Source organism: Odocoileus virginianus, chromosome 4, assembly GCF_023699985.2.
Source record: "Odocoileus virginianus isolate 20LAN1187 ecotype Illinois chromosome 4, Ovbor_1.2, whole genome shotgun sequence".
NCBI lineage: Eukaryota > Metazoa > Chordata > Mammalia > Artiodactyla > Cervidae > Odocoileus > Odocoileus virginianus.
The window spans coordinates 40,777,363-40,789,749 of NC_069677.1; the positions used below are offsets into that span (position 1 = coordinate 40,777,363).

The 12,387-nt window shown below is 38.5% G+C and overlaps 1 protein-coding gene across 8 annotated transcripts in view; it reads left to right on the top strand.

Moving 5' to 3' along the window:
• Window positions 1-5,317: 5,317 nt before the first annotated feature.
• The window catches only part of ZBBX (zinc finger B-box domain containing), a 114,598-nt gene continuing 107,528 nt past the window's right edge, over window positions 5,318-12,387 (top strand). For 5 of the 8 annotated variants that reach the window (XM_070466467.1, XM_070466471.1, XM_070466472.1 and 2 more), the window contains exon 1: window positions 5,318-5,665. The gene's annotated coding sequence lies outside the window, so the exon portion shown is untranslated. The other 3 variants (XM_070466469.1, XM_070466468.1, XM_070466470.1) reach the window with 3 other exon arrangements.

A 12,387-nucleotide genomic window follows, 5' to 3' on the forward strand; every position in this document is an offset into this window, starting at 1 on the left:
TCTGAACGTTTTTACCTAAGCTGATGTAGGTGTATTTGTATTGGCAACACGTTTCAGGGACCAATGGAATTCTTTTTTTCCTTACCACTTTCTTTAGTGCATGCTTCTCAGTGGTGAATATATGAATGACACTGAGAATAACTGAGAATCACATTAATACATTCATGCATGGTGTCATGTTCATTTGTGAGGACCTTGCAATGAACACCGCAAGATAAAAAGGCCAAGTATGAATTTCATATCCATCTATTTTAGGTATGTTGGATGAATATCTCTATCAAATCCATCTCCTCCATAGTTTTTGGAAGGCTCCTGGGACGTTTTCACTCCTCCTTTAGCTGTGGTTTCTCTCTATATGTTGATGGCATGACCAGACACTCTAATATACATGACCCATCACTTTCCCTACAACTCGAGCTAATTTTAGTTTTGAAATAACAATCAGAAACAATAAAAATATTTCCGATTGCTATCTCAAAATTAAAAGCTTGAAAAGTGAACTCATTTCTGTGCCATCTCTGTGGTCCTCATTCTGTGAACTGTTCCCTACTTGACATCCACATTTCTTCAATCTTCAGATCCTGCTGGAGTTTATGAAATCCCCTTGAATCTCTTTCCTTTGGCCTGTGCCCTCTGCATCAATTTATTGCAGACTCATCATTTCTATCTTAGACGAATATAACCAGACTTTAAATATATCTTTTTGTCTCCATTTTATCCTTTGGTTCTATTTGCATCTCAGCAGGCTGAGATGATTATTTTCTGTTTTAAAAAAAATTTTGTAGTTTACATTGTGAACAATGTAATGTCTGCCGCTGCTGCTGCTGCTAAGTCGCTTCAGTCGTGTCTGACTCTGTGCGACCCCATAGACGGCAGCCCACCAAGCTCCCCCGTCCCTGGGATTCTCCAGGCAAGAACAATGGACTGGGTTGCCATTTCCTTCTCCAATGCATCAAAGTGAAAAGTGAAAGTGAAGTCGCTCAGTCGTATCCGACTCTTCGTGACCCCATGGACTGCAGCCTACTTGACTCTAGCACAGCTTTTTATCTTATCTCCCTGCCACGTATATTATGTCTGGACCAACCAGAACTTCTGGCTATGCCACACATGGCTTTCTCCCATACTTTGTGAATACAGTACTTGCTACATTACATATTAATTACTTGTGATCTCTTACTTTCCTCAATAGACAAGGGGTTCCTCAAAGGCAGAGATACAGCCTTTGCTCCTGTTTGTATCCACTTTAGGCAGTGTCTACAAGAGAGCAAGTGTTGAATAAATGCTGGTTGAAAATTGCATGCCCATTGAAGAAGCTTATATATTTATTTTTTCAACTGGGAAAGGACTATATATTGAAGGAAGCAGGAATTTATCATACTTCCTGATGATTTTCCTCCACTTGTGAAACATCAGTAATCATTGCCTTATGTTATGGAAATTTATTTGCTGAAGAATTCTATGCCATGGGTGACAGCCAGAAATTACAATGTGAGAAAAATTACAAAAAGGACAATGTCTCACCTTAACTATAAGTTTCTTCTTTTTCCTTTTTAAGTTTAGTTCATAAGATATATCTAAGTGCATTTATATCATACTAATTTATGTTTTTTAAAAATTGTTTTATAATTTTATGTTGCCTTTAAAGCTTGACTATCCTTGACAATTTGAAAAATCCCATACATATGTAATAGGATGTTATATTCAGTGTCTGCCTGGGCATGAGGAAAGTAGATGTTCCATTTCAAAGTAAGGCTAAATTTCAGGACTTGTAAAAAGGAGATGATAGAAAATCTGTTTTATAATCCTGATTTGATCATCAACTTCTCCCTATAATAAACTTTGGGTAGCCAAGAGTGGAGGGGATATTGAAAGAGCACTTTTGGCAAGTTTCTGCTCTGTAATATGTCCCATCTCCCTTCAGAAGAGGAAAGCTTGGTATCCACTATCAAAATATAATTTCAGAAATTAAGAACATGATGTTCTATAAATATATTAATAGAATTCACACATTTATTTGATTCATAAAGGAAGGAACCACCAGGATGGTTAAACTGGTTCAAAAATCTATATGCAAATGATGTGAAAATTGTAGATGGAATAAACCTATCAATTAATATATTACTTCACAGAATCAGAGCTTTATGACTAGTAAATGATAATCACAGAAAGGAATATTTTCCTAGAGGATAACCTTTGAGTGGGCTTTTAGAGTGTATCTGAAATGACATGTAGTTATTCCTTTAAGTGATTTCCAAGTTTCAGACAATGTTTATTAACTGTCCCTGACCGTCATTTCAAGCCTGGTAAGATGTACATCAGTGGGTCCATGCAGTTGGGGACACAGTGGGCTGGTTTTATATTCCATCTGAGCAGTCAGAAGTACAATTGCTAGGCTGGCAGGTTGCTGGTGTTTGAGCCAAAGAGAGATGACCATGCTGGCTGTCCTGCATTCCCACAGAGTGGCAGGGAGAGTATGAAAGAGCATTTTCTGTAGGTCTGACATGGAACATGCGAAAATATAAGAGAAAGTAGGTCATTTAAAATTCTCTCCAGGAGAACCACGGAGGCCCTGCAGAGAGAAATAAGAATGATCAGTTGATGCCTAGGGGTTCAGTAAGCAAAGGTCTAAGAAGAACGCATGGTGTGCATCCAGAGCAAGGCAGGTAAGAGGTCCTCAGTGGATGTAGGGGGGCAGTGGATGTGGTCTTTGGGGAGTGATCTTTCAACACCTGTGAGGCTCACACCAGGCAAAGCAGGACTTTTTTGTTTTAACCCTTACCCTTTCTGATGATCCTAATATAGGCAATCAATAAGACTAAAACATGAATGGATGATGCAGAATGGAAATCTAAGCTTTTCTTCAGGGTTCTGTGACTCCAGGCTTCCCTGCATTCAGGAGGCCCAGCCACTGTGAAAAAGAAAAGCCTTAGTGCTGTCACAGGTGGAGTTTTGACAATTATGTGGGACTAAACCTTTGTATTACTCATCTAAGAGCTTTTATTACCTGTGAGAGACTAGAAAGTCCTGAGAACAGCCACAGCTTTCCTCCACGTAGGGTCAACCAAGTGCAAAATAAGGTTACTTGATGAGTTGGGCTTGCTCAACGGAAGTTATGTGTTTGTGGGGGTGTGTGTGTGTGTGTGTGTGTGTGTGTGTGAGAGAGAGAGAGAGAGAGAGAGAGAGAGAGAGAGAGAGAGAATGAATGTGTCTTTTTAAGCATGACCTTGCAGTTACTTTTTGAAATCAGTTAAGTCTGTGCTCAATTTCTTCACAGTTAATTTTTATCTTTTTAAACTGACTATCTCCAGTTCAGAAAACTTGCATTCAGATCTTGTCTTCAGATCAGCACAGTAAAGCATGGATTTGCCCAAATCCTCAGGAATACCATTCCCTCCCTTGATATAGACGTGGCAACCTATTTGTAGAATAGTGTGCCAGTTTTGCTGGTACGTCAGTTAAACATACTCTGCATCAGCAGAAAGGATATTCTCTCTCTAGAGCTGTTACTTCTTTTACATGTTCAATTTGTCACGAATCATGTTTTGAAAGACAAGCACATCCTATTTTTCACTTTACTATGTAACTTGGCAGGGGATTGTTTCTTAGCTGTGTTTTGTTTTGCATAAGTGTGCATGAACTAAGATATTTTCCTAAATATAAGTATGTTAATGTCCATCTAAAGTTTTTGAAAAGTGCCAGAATAATTTATACAATATGACAATATTTTTATGAGTTTAATTTTCTATTGCTGCAGTCAATATGTTGCAAAAACTCATTTTTGAAGTAAAATCAGTGCTGGACAGAATTGATTAGGGTTTCACACAGCAGACTGCTCTAGACTGAGCTGGAATTGAAGTTTGTTTACTGCTCCCTCTGTCTGGAATGCTTCTTGCCTTGACTGTCCCATGTCTTCCTCTATTATTCAGAGACTTCTCTGATAATCTAACCTAATTTGAACTCTTAATTATTTCCTATTTCTTGATCCTGCTTATTCTTCAAAGCCCCCGACCAATAATTATATGTTTGTTTATTGTCAAATAAAATATACATTTGACAACAGGAGGGGCTATGTTTTCTTCACAGCAGTATTTTCAGAACCTAGAACAATGTTTTCAGAACTTGGAACTCCATAAATATTTGTTGAATAAATGAATGAATGAATGGATGAATGAATGAAGAGAAGAATGCTGGAAATAACTTTCCTGGCAATTCAAAGTACTCAGCTGCCTGAAAAATACAGTCCTGCACAAGAAAGTTCTAGTAGTATTACACATTCACTTGAAATTTGTCATTGCACTAGATTTAAAGGAAGGACTTGGTGAATTTTTACCATGAGCACTAAGATAACCACCGTAGCTACAAAATCACCACTATTTTTCAGCCATTTAGCATCTACTGTAGTTTAGTGCCTAAAACTTAACATACATTGTTTCATTTAATCTTTCATGTTACATCATACGTGGGCTAAACCAACGGTTACCTTATTTAACCAGTTAAACTGGGCCTTACAATTCCCTCAAGGTCCCACAGCAGGTGAGTTGTGGCAGGACCAGGACTCAAACTCAGCTCTGCCCTCATTTCTAAGCCCAGTCATAGCTGCAAGGCTATCATTGTCTTTTCTCATCTATGCTGGTTATAATCTTACACAGTTGAATCTACCAAGTGAAAACATTTAATGTGTTCTTAAATAGGTATTGGCAGGCACATTAATATGGAAAGCAGTGGTGCAAGAGTTAGTATCTCAGCTATTGCTTAGCAGTTGAGATTATTAGTCCAGTAATGAGATTCAGTGTGAACAAGCTTAGACATTTTTTAGACTGACTGCAGAACAAACCCCTGACGGCTCAGACGGTAAAGAGTTTGCCTGCAATGCAGGAGACCTGGGATCAATCCCCGGGTTGGGAAGATCCACTCCAGTATTCTTGTCTGGAGAATCCCCATAGACAGAGGAGCCTGGGGAGCTATATCGTCCATGGGGTCGCAAAGAGTCGGAAATGACCGAGGGACTAAGCCCAGCTCAGCAGAATCAACCAGACACCCTACTTGCAGCTTAAGTAAAAACAGAGATGAAAAACTACAGCATATTTGGAAAGCCAAAAATAAGTTCACCACAGGTGACTCTCTGCAAGGGAAAAGTTGAGAAGTGTGAGTTGATTCTCTCTCTCTCTCAACTCTTACATGCCCGCCCCCCATGTGTCGTATATTTGATATAAGGAAAAGAGCGTTTTAGGCATGTCAGAGACTTAGATTCTAGTCCCGAGTTTGCCTATTGTGACCTTTGGTAAGCAACTGAACAGTATGTATGTGAGAGTTCTGAACTGCTTGCGTTAATTCTTCGTGGGTCTGCCATTTGCTAGCTCTGTAATTTTGTGTCGTTATTCAAACTTTCTAGAACATAGCAGGGGCTCAGTAAGTGTTAGCCAACTGTTAGCTTCCGGCACCTGCCCTTTCCCTTTTCTCCCCTTTTCTTTTTCTCTTCCGCTCTCTCCTTCTTCCTCCTATTCTAAAGGGCTCCCTTGCGCCCTCTGCGGGCCGACGGCCATAGTACCAAGCCTTCTGGTTGCTATGGATACCGAGGTAACGCGGTAACCAAGGAGACCAAGGCGGAAGCTCTGGGCTGCCGGCTGCGGCTTGCTCGGGTGACGCCGACGTCTGGGGGCTCCAGGTGGGTCGGCTGGGTGCGGTGGCGGCGGGCGGTGGCCACCGCTTCGCAGTCGGCTTAGCGGGCAGCGCGCCGGGTCTGGGTGGTGCTGGAGCGGGCGGGACAGCAGGAAAGGAGACTGGGCTCCGGGGGAAGCTGGGGGTGCAGGCCCCGCAAGTGTTTGTTGAGCACCTGCCCTGGGTCTTACGGTGGGCCAGGCACGCGGGCCGCAGGAAGTGGCCTGACTTCCGGAGTTGAGCGTCTTTCTCTCCAAACAAAAGACTTTCCAGGCAGTGATGCTGTTGAATTCATGAAGGAGGGTGAACCCCAGATAGTGAAACTTGGGGCTTCTTCTCATCACTTGTACCCTTTCTATAACACAGACTTCTGGAATGAAGTCTTTTGAATCTTACTTGAAAAATTTGGTGCCCTGACAAAAATCATTTTCACGCTCCTTTTGTAACCTTCCTTCTGCCTGGGCAGCCACGTTCAGGCACTTCATTCTTAGAAGTCAACTCTTCCCAAGTAAAGATCTCGGTGAGGGGTGCCAGATTCCTGAGAAATCTGAAGCTGTGGAAGTTTTTTCTTCTTCCTCCAGTCAGCGTTAGAGGAGCTCAGATATATAAGTTCACTTACGTGTGTTTGTTATGCAGAGGTAGCAAGAAGTTAAAAGAGTATAAAGTTGGTTACCCAGGATTAGAACTATGCTAACTGTACGTTTATGGAAGACTAAACACATACACAAACATTACACACACAAACATACACACACACCTACCTCTACTTCCCTTTAGCACCTTGTCTAGAGTCTACTAAAGGTCTGTCCTGTCCTCCCATTATATTGCCGATTGTGTCACAAATTAATTATTTGAAGGAATCTCAGTCCTTTGTTTATTTCCTTCAGATCACTTAATACTTCCCACAATTATTTGCTTTTAAATTTTTTCCTACCTCCTCCATCAGAGTGTAAGTTTAATGAGGGTTAGTGCTATCCTTGCCTGGTCCACGTTGTTCCTCAGTGCTTTACCTGGTATATGACGCATGGAAAAAAGCAAACAGAATGATCTGTTGAAGTAGAAAAGAGGGTGTGTTTGTTTTAATTATTTTTTTTTCCGTTGAGTAGATTATTCATTGAATTTAAAGCAGTGGAAAAAATTGAGTACTAAAATCTAGCACATTATTAGTGATAGTACACTGCGTGTGGGCACTCCACTAATTGCTGGGGATTCAAAGTCCAGTGGTAGGTCTGCCTTCAAACATTTGGGATACTTGGGGAAATAACCTTTACATAAGCAAAGTGGGTGAAAAAAATAACACAAGGCAGCATAATAGCAAATGAGTGTAATACACATTATTATACATGTTCTTACAGGAGAGAATCTCACTTCTGATGGAAGAAACCTTCATGATAAAGGTGGCCTTCGAACTGGGCACTGAATAAAATAAAAGTTGGTGAACTGAAAAAGTGGAAAATAATGCATAAGGCTTAGGAAGATTGGAATGCATAATGGAGGATCTTAACTACTAAGCAGAGTAGCTAGGTATTTTTTCCCTGTGTTTAGGGGGAACTATTTAGAGACTAAATACATGGGAGCAATTTGACGCACACTAGGGTTTCAGTGGTGTCTAAATAAATTGCTGTAAAATTTAGAAAATAGTTTTGGTCAAACAGTTCTTTCTCTAAATTTTATGACAGGTTAAGAGTACAATAGTGGGAAAAATCTGAATGATATAGATTATTTTAAGTTGTAGATTTTAAATCCAAAGAGCATCTAACAGGACTGAGAATAAAATCATAATTTCTGGTTTGTCACCAATCTTTGACGGGAGCCTTAGTTTTCCCAGGCCTGAAAGATATTCACAAGAGAACACCTTGGATAACAGTGGCTTGTATGAGAGTGGATGGGAGAAATAGACTATCAATATATAAAAGGACTTAAGTTTCTAAAAGGTATGGTTTATACATTTAGAACTTATTATATGTAATCATATAAAGATTTTAGTTGATATAGAGCTAATAATAATTATATATTACTTTATTATTGTGCCTTTCAAATGACTTTTTAAGCTCCAGTAGAGTTTAAGTCTGACCCAGAGGCTCATTATGTTAAAAATAGACTTGAAATCAGAGCAGCTATGAATAAAGCAGCCTTGCCGCTCCCCTCTCTTACTTCTCAAGATGGTTTCTAAGACTTCCCCTTTCTGTGAACCCTGAACTCTCTGAAGCCCTTTAGGAGCTCACAGCTTTATAGCCACGAATCAGAGACCTTTTGTTGGATATTCTGCAAATTAGGGAGGAGGAGGCCCGCAGCATCTTACACCAGATAAACAATGAGGCTCAGAGACCCCTCTCACACAAAGGTCTCTTGAGTGTAAACTCGGTATTTTTAATATTATCATTTTTATTTTATTTAAGAAATATATTGAAATGTTCATTTACAGTGTTGTATTGGTTTTCAGATGTACAGCAAAATAGTTCAGTTATATATTATTCAGATATTGAGTATAGTTCTCTGTGCTATGCAGTAGGTCCTTGTTGGTTATCTGTTTTGTATATAGTAGTCTGCATATTTTATCCTTTCTCCTCCCCTTTCCCTTTTGATAACTATAAGTTTGTTTTCTATGTCTGTGGGTCTCTTTCTGTTTTGTAAGTAAGTTCATTTGTATCAGTTTTTGGGATTCCACATATAAGTGATATCATATGATATTTGTCTTTTATTTTCCCCTGGTGGCTCAGACAGTAAAAATTCTGCCTGCAGTGCAAGAGATCCAGGTTCGTTCCCTGGGTTGGGAAGATTACCCCAAAGGGAATTGCTACCCACTCCAGTATTCTTGCTTGAAGAATTCTATGGACAGAGGAACCTGGTGGACTACAGTCCACGGGGTCGCAAAGAGTTGGACACGACTGAGCGACCAACACTTCTGCTACTTCACTTAGTATTATAACCTCTAGGTCCATTTCATTCCTTTTTTACGGCTAGTAACATCCCATTGTCATTTTCACAGAACTACTTTTCAGTTTTAGTTAGAAGTTATTTTAAAACGATATCTTACCCCTTGATGTAAAGCCGAATTTTTTCAGTTTTTTGTAAATGAACCTGCACAGAGAAGGTAAAAAGTGGGTGACTTGGGTACCATTTAGTGCTGTGAGGGAGTGCTTAATTATCTTAATTGGCTGAAATACTGAATGCAGCCATGATATTAATCTCTGATTTACTTTCAAGGCCCATGGTAGGAGAAAATGACATGTACTTATTTAGTAGGCCACTCAAGCACAAGATATTATGCTATGGATTGTGTGTTTATAGTCCTTTCCTTAGCTTTTAAAAAAGACGTTAATTTTAAAATATTATATGTAGCATAATATTTTAATATTATAATATATTGTATATATAATACATGTGTATTTAAAATAAGGATCATATCAGACAGATAAATTATTTCCATTTTTTATTTAAGCAGTTTTAATTAAATTCATTTTCATTTAACATTTCTTGCTTGGGTCTTTAATTTCTTAGTACTATGGTAAATATTTTAATCTATTCAAAACAGCTTGCTTATTAGACCCCTTTAGTATGTGCTAAAGTAAGGAAAAATCCTTATTTATCGACTTTTAAATCTTCAGGTCTAAGATTATCTGGATGGCTAGAAGAATCAACTAACCTTAGAAAAGATAAATTTTCTATTACATGAAAACAGTGGTTTCCCAAATAGCCCATTGTGCCAGTGGTGTGATGGTAAATTCTCTTTGCCTAGGGCAGCTTTTGGGGAGAGGGGAGGGAGGCTCAGAAGGGAAGGGACATATACATATAATTATGACTAATTTGCATTGTTGGATGACCAAAATCAACACAACACTGTAAATTGACTTTTCACCAGTTAAAAAATAAATACAACGAGAAACAAAAACAAAGGAACAAAATACATGAGCCATTCTGGGTCATATTGTGTATATGTATCTGGGGGAGAACAAAGTTGAGGAGAGAAAAATGATGCAACCTAATAAATCAGGTAAGGAGAAAACTTTCCAAGCAGCTACTGAACTTTTGCTATTCAGTTATAAGAAAAAAAATTGATCAGAGGACATATGGAATTATGAGGTTTGCGTAACTGTATTTCCCTGGTTCCATTAGGAGACTAAAGTTTTGTGCTTTGCTATTCTTCCTGCTTGCATTGTTACATCCTTGTTGTCCCAAGAAGGTGACTAATTCTCTCCTGGTTTTAGGAAAGGAAATAGGCAGAACAGCATGACTCACAATTATAATTTTCCTTTATTCTTCATGCAGGAAAATTGACTCATGTGTGATTTGATAAAACATTTAATTGAGAAGAAGCCTCACTAATTGCATTCAGTGAAGTGAAATGCCCACTGAATAAGACTATTTATTGGTTAAGTAACATTATCAGCAGAGCTGTAAATTTGAATTATCTCACCCTAATGAAATTTACAGATTTTTCTTTCATTCATTTCAGTCTTTATGTATCCATTCAGCTTTATGCATAATGTACATACACATATAAAATTGTATTGTATATATCAATGTATAAATGAAGCTAAGGCAATTTAAGCTACTGTAATTAATCAGACATATTAATTTTCCTTTTTTCTTTTTTTTTAAATGATAATGATTACATTATGGAACTTTTCATGGAAAACTTACAGTCAATTGAGGGTCTGGCAGTTGGATTTCTGATAAAAATAAAAAAGGGATATATAGACTATGTTACTCTATGTTCTAGAATTTTTAAAAAGGTATCTTGTAGCCTCTGTTTGATAGAAATTTTACGAAAGTTTTATCTACAAAGAAAGGATAGGAGCAAACCAAATTTGGTTTTTCATTCCTGTGATTTCTTTAGTTCTCTTTGACACTGATTTCAGCTTTGAAAGACAGAACTGGGTGGTGGAGAAATGAATCTGAGTTTGATGTTTTTCCTAGTACTTTCTCCTTTCAGAATGTCCCACAGTATTGTCTTTATTTGTGTGATTTTTCCCTTTGACTGTGAGTTCTTTGAGGGAAGAAACCATGTCTCCATTCAAGTCACCATTGTGACTTTAGGACTTGCAATATGCATCAGAAAGGAGCAGCTGAATAACTGTTGATTGAAGGCACAAATAAACCTAGTCTTATGATATAGCCATTACGTTACTTACAATGTAAAATTATTTAGTATAATTCCATTTTGGAGTTCTCTTCAGAGAATAAATTCCTTCAAGATTTCTCCAAAGTAGTAAAAATCTACACTTCCAGGCTCGATTTGATTTCTGGAGGCAGAGTAACTTGAAACTAGATTTGAGTGAACAGTTGTTCCTGCTGGACAGTATCATTTTTAGTTTTGAATGAAGAATAGCAAAGTAGATTTGTGTGTTTGTGGACTCAGCAGACAGTCTCAAAAGAGACATTCCAAAAATGTTTTGATCAGTGGGTGCATCATTGAAATTATAAAGTAATCCCCCAGAGATTTGATTCATTTGATTGTGTGGACTTTAACGTTAAAATAGATTTACACTTGATTACTCCTATTTTATTACACTTGATACTGTATTTACTCAGGGTCGGGAAGATCTCCTGGAGGAGGGGAAGGCTACCCACTCCAGTATTCTGGCTTGGAGAATTCCATGGATTGTATAGCCATGGGGGTCGCAAGGAGTCAGGCATGACTGAGTGACTTTTACTTCACTCACTCCTATTCTGATGCCGTTTCTCCTAAGTCTTTGAGCAAAACTTCCAGATTTATTTCCTGTTCTTCCTTATAAAATTTTCATGCTGAGTTAAGTAAGTCAGGCAAAGAAGGAGAAATATCATATAACATCCTTTTTACGTGGAGTCTAAAAAGAAATGATACAAATGGACTTACAAAATGGAAAGAGACCTACAAACTTGGAGAATTAACTTATGGTTTCAGGGGTGGGGAACGGATGGGAGAAAGGGATAGCTGGGGAGTTAGAGATGGATATATACACACTGCTGTGTTTAAAATGGATAACCAGCAAGGACCTACTGTAAGGAGCTCTGTTCAGTGTTGTGTGCTGGCCTGGATGGGATGGGAGTTTGGGGGAGAACGGTTCACACGTACACATGTGGTTGGGTCCCTGCCCTGTTCACCTGAGTGTCACACATTGTTTGTTAATCAGCTATACTTCACTACAAAATAGAAAGTTAAAAAAAAAGTTTTATCAGGGACTCTCATTAGCTACATTCTGTATTCTGCATTACGAATGCTTTAACTAGGCACTTAAAGTCACCCATATTGGGCCTCAGCCTACATTTCCAAATTTACACCTACTTTCCCCTCTCCATTCAAGAGCTGCTTTCCCCCCACAGTGAGGAAAGTTCATCCAATCCACATGTTCATATGTTAGCCTCCTTTCACATTAAAGCCCCACATTAAATGCTAGCCAGCTTGAATTCTCTTCTTTGGCTCCCCTCTTATACCGGTGAATTTTATAGCCTTTGTAATTGCTACCTTGTTTTATGGTGTTTGTGTATAGGTCTTTTGTGCCCTGTTTGACTCTATACTATGAGCCAGAAAGCAGATCTTCTCCTTGAGTCCTTCATATCTCTCAGTATAGTGCTGTGTGTGTAATAGAGCCTTAATAAACATTTGTAGGGGTTATGAGCATATATATAAAATGATGGTATCAGATAGTTTGAGCATTTATACTATGGACTCTATGATATTGCCTCTTACATTTAAGAGTGTCTGAACCTTGAAAGTTTTTATTTATATAAAAATCTAATTGTGTA